This window comes from Myotis myotis, unplaced genomic scaffold (assembly GCF_014108235.1).
Source record: "Myotis myotis isolate mMyoMyo1 unplaced genomic scaffold, mMyoMyo1.p scaffold_m19_p_8, whole genome shotgun sequence".
Classification (NCBI taxonomy): domain Eukaryota; kingdom Metazoa; phylum Chordata; class Mammalia; order Chiroptera; family Vespertilionidae; genus Myotis; species Myotis myotis.
The window spans coordinates 13,305,292-13,310,541 of NW_023416390.1; positions in this window are offsets into that span (position 1 = coordinate 13,305,292).

Genomic DNA, 5,250 nt, shown 5'->3' on the forward strand with positions numbered 1-5,250 from the left:
TTTTATAAATATTGAAAAATATCTTTATCAGAAAAGTTGATTAGATTTGTGTATTGAAGGAAACAAATCTGTTTTCCAAGTGTAAAATGAAGCATCCTATGAAATGAGTTATTTGGAAAAAACAGGATTATCAAATCTAGATCTGAGGGACATATCTTCTCCTGCAGCTTACTTCCAAGAAAGATGTGAAATATGCAATGACATCATGCTAGCTGAACATTTCTCTGGAAAATATTTTCATGTTCTGAAAGAATTTTGACAAACAGCCTTTCAAAGGTAAACTTGAACCACATTATATATATGTCAGAAACAATTAAACATCCACAATTTCATGACTAAATCTAATACAAGAGAATGAGGAAAGTGCCATTACTTTTCTACTTAGTTATTTAAAAATCCTTCTCAAATTGCACACTTAAATGGGTGAATTTTAGGGCATGTAAATTATATCCCAGTCTTATGAACTAAATATCTAACTCCAAAGTTCACATGTTGAAATCCTACCCCTCAATCCAGTAATAGGATTAGATGAGGCCAGGAGGGTGGAGTCCTTACCAATGGGATTAGTGCCCTAATGGAGGAAAGAGAGGGCTGGCCCCCCTCCCTGCTCTCTGCTCTCTGCCCTGTGAGTGTACAAGGGGAAGGTGGTCGCCTACAGGAGGGCCTTCCCCAGAACTGAGACTCGACCATGCTGGCACCCTGATCTCGAACCTCTAGCCTCCAGAACTGTGAGAAAATCTTTTGATTAGAAACCATCCAACCTATGGCGCTCTGCTGAATGGGCTAAAACGCTCAATAAAGCTGTTATAGATTCTACTTGTGTCATTTACTCATGACTATTTTCAAAACACTAATCCATAATTTATAGGTGGGAGATCTTACTGAGGTTTCCTGAAGCTGAATGACTTTTCTGACTTATCCAGAGAAGGGCAGAAACCAGGCCACAATGAAAAGCTGAACATGCTCTTCTTGGCTCAATCCCCTAGCTCACAAGACGTGGGTATAAAAGGGCCCAATCCATGCCCAGGGTTTTCAGCTCTCCAAGATGGGAAGATAACTGAACCAAGGCCACAGAAGTTTGTAGAAAAGGAGCCAGAAACTAAAGTCCATGGTCCCCACGGCTTCTTTCCCCATGGTAAGTTAACCATTAACCTGAGGCCAAACAAGGACTTTGTCTTTTTCTCTGATGCTTCCCTCTTCTACTGTGACACAGCAGCTCCTCCCACCCCACCTCCTAGCCCACCCTGTTAACAATCAGACAACAGTCCCCCCCACCCCCCCCACCCCCCCCACCCCCCCCCCCCGCCAATCCAGCTCAATCCAAACAGTGCCTATGGGGAGAAAAACAATAAACCAGCACTGAGAGCAACGTGATGAAAGCCTTCTACTCCTGGTCCACCACAGCAGCAGGCAGAGGCCTGCTGAATGCATTCCTGGAAGCAGGTGATTCACCAAACCCACTGGGAACCCTCTAAGAGGCTTCTCAAACTTGAACTCTCACCCAGAACTCTTTAGGTCTGGGTGGGCTAGTGCAGGAACCACACTTGAAGTAGCAAGGTTTTAGAACAGCACTCGCTGTTCAATAGATATGTAAGGCAAGGCAGAAATGAGAGATACACATACTTTTAAGTTTGCTGGTGGCTATATTAAAAAAGTCAAAAGGAGCCGAAACCAGTTTGGCTCAGTGGATAGAGCGTCGGCCTGCGGACTGAGGGGTCCCAGGTTCGATTCCGGTCAAGGGCATGTACCTGGGTTGCGGGCATATCCCCAGTGGGGGATGTGCAGGAGGCAGCTGATCGATATTTCTCTCTCATCGATGTTTCTGGCTCTCTATCTCTCTCCCTTCCTCTCTGTAAAAAAATCAATAAAATATATTTAAAAAAAAAAAAAAGTCAAAAGGAACTTTTGTAAAGGAATGTGAATAATACATTCTTATTTAACCCAATAGTTCAAACGATCATTTGAGCCTTGGCCAGTGTGGCCCAGTTAGTCGGAGCATCATCCTGTACACCGAAAGGTCGCCGGTTCAATTCCAGGTCAGCACACACCCAGGTTGCAGGTTTGATCCCTGGTCATGGCATGTATGGGAGGCAACTGATCAATGTTTCTCTCTCTCTCTCTCTCTCTCTCTCTCTCTCTCTCTCTCTCTCTCTCTCTTCTCTCCCTAAAATCAATAAAAACATATCCTAGGGTAAGGATTTTTAAAAAAGGACTGACTGCTTCAATCATATGTTCTACAGCTTCCAGGTGCCCTGCTCCAATTACTACATGCAGGTCACCTTTTGACCAAGGAACTCCAAGCAGCTCACAAACAGTCGTTCTCATAACACTTTTCCAGGGGGAATAAAATCATATCAATATGTAACTCATGTAAGATTTTATTTACAAGGTGTTTTACATTATTTTTTTCATACTAGGTATTTGAATCTGGTATGTATTTTACACTTATGCACATCTCAGTTCCAACCAGCCATGTTTCAAGGGCTTGGCGGCCCCATGTGACCAGTAGTTGCTGTTCAAGACAGCCCAGCTCTAGCGGCCTCCCCAGGTGGCTGAAATGCCTAGCCAGGCACAGCACAAGCAACAACACTAAGAGGAGTTATTCTCCTTCTAATTTGTTCTTTCTTTTAAAAATATTTTTATTGATTTCAGAAAGGAAGGGAGATATAGAAACATCAATGATGAGAGAGAATCATTGATCGATTGGCTGCCTCCAGCACGCCTCACACTGGGGATTGAGCCTGCAACCCGGGCATGTGCCCTGACAGGAAATGGAATCGGGACCTCCTGGATCATACATAGGTCAATGCTCAATCACTGAGCCACACCGGCCAGGCATACTCTGTTCTTTCCTAGTGAGAGGTCTGCTAAGAGGTCATGGGTACTCAGAAAAGGAGAAATAAATGTCTTGTACTTTAAGGTCTACTTATCAACAGGGAGGGGCATGAATCCAATAGAGGAAGAAGGGCATTTGCAATTGGGAGCCTGACAGGGAGTCTAGCAAGCACACTGGGAAGTTAGGGCGTCATGCCGAGTCCATGGGTAGCAGGCAGAGCATGGAAGAGGCCCCAGAGCTCTGCCGCTGCTGCCATGCCTCACCCCTGACCCCTAGCCCCTCACCCCTCAATACCACCCCCCAGCCAGCGCTGCGTGGGTCCCTGCCCCACACCCTTATATCACAGCCAAACCCATCACTCCGGTGGCTTGAATTTAGAATAAAAAATGAAGTTAAAGATGGAAAGAAATAAATTAAATTTTAAAAAAAAGAAGAAAGTGAGACAAGTGGGACATGAGAGTACCTCAAAAAGAAAAAAAACCTCTTTTAAATACTTAACCTCTATTTTCTTCCTCACTTCCTCACTCTGAGTTCCCAGACTACACAAGAGAAGATACATTTTGGAGACAGTTTTCCTGCCTCAGCTGAAGACAGGAGGAGACTGGGAGCCACAACATGAAGCCGGCGTGATTGGGTCACTCCTGGCTCTTCGACACGGACGTCATAGAACTGTAGGGCTGAGACTTCAAACACCCTTCAAGGCAGGAATCCTTTCAGAAACAAAGACAGCAATCAAGCCACACCAGCCAGGCATTTCAAGATTTCCTTGAACTCTTCCAGAGAGTTCACTACTTCAGTAAGACATCTTTTTCCATGTTTAAGAAACATCACAGAGTTGAACTTATTTCTGTGAAGTTGAACTTTACCTTCGTTCAAAGTCCATCCACTCATCCAAGTCCTCTTTTCCAGAACTACATGAAATACAGGCCATCCCTGTTCTTTAAATAACTGAAGAGAGCTGTCCGGCATGGCTGTCCCAGAACTCTTCCCGTTTAAATCTGCCAACACCTGTACATCAATTAGAGACTAATATAGAGGGTATTATAATTGTCCAGAAAGAGGAGTACTTCTATAAATTATAGCACATCCATGCCATAGGTTATTATGCACCCATTGAAAAAATGATGGACATGTAGATTTATTGACATTGAAAGATTTTTACCATATGTTAAATAAATAAAAGCAGGCTAGAAAAAAAAACACCTATGTATATAATAGGATCCCCTTTTTCAAAAATATGTAAGTATAGATATCTAGTGAAAAAAGTCTAAATGTACACTAAAATGTCACAGAGGTTATTTATGGATGAAAGCATTAATAATATTTTAGCATTTTTGCTTAATTGCATTTTCTAATGCTTTTATAAGGACATGTTGTGCTAGTATAATACAGTTAAATAATGGTTTACCTAAATAAATCATAACCAGTCTTCATAGTAGATAAAGTCCAATGAATCATTCATTCAATGAGTAAGTGCCTGTTATATGCCAGGCACTGTTCTAGGTGTTGGGGTACAGTTGTGAGTAGGCAATGGTCCTACAGCATCTCCTCACAAGCCTCTCATGTTCAGAGACAATCCCAGGGCCTAAGTGGAGACATGCCCAGATTACCAGGGTGCCAGGAGAGAGCCATTCCCTTACACACGGGGGGCTTAAAGAGTCTCTTGGGAAAGATTATGAAAGAGAGAGGGGAATGACATACAGAAATCAGTAAAAACAGCCAAAAAGGCTCTAATCAGTAAGCGGAATCACTGATTAGGAAACTGAATCACTGATTTTAGCAAAGGAAAGGAGTCACACAAGCAATACTGGTTCATCAAGGTGGGATCTACCATGGACGAGTAGCTAATGGAAAACCGATGGGCACAACTTAATGGGAGAGTCCACAGCATCCCCAAAGCATGGATCTCCAAATGCTGCATTAGGTCAGCAAAACCAAAACCAGAAGGATTTCAGCTTTTCAGAACAAAGAATATTTCAAATCTAACAAACAAAACAACCAAATACTCTGAGAAAACTGTTATGTTACTTGAATATGCATTTGAGGAGTTTCTGTACGATGGTGGCACAGGTAAGTGTAATACGCTAATTCTCCCACAACCATGTCAAAACTACCACTAAATACAGAACACCCATCATTCAGAACCGCCTGATTTCTAGCCAAACAGAGATCCTACAACTAAGGATACAAAAAAGAAACCACACCAAGACTGGTAAGAGGGGTGAGATGCAAAATGGGCTGGTCCCACACCCATGTTTGGTAGATAAAAATTGAGAGGGATATCTAGGCTGTAGAGGTTCCCCTTGAGGAGTGAGGGGTCCCAGCCCCTCACCAGGCCACCCAGCCCAGGGTTCCAGTGTCAGGAAGAAACGACCCCATAACATCTGGCTGTAAAAACCAGCAAGGATTGAGGC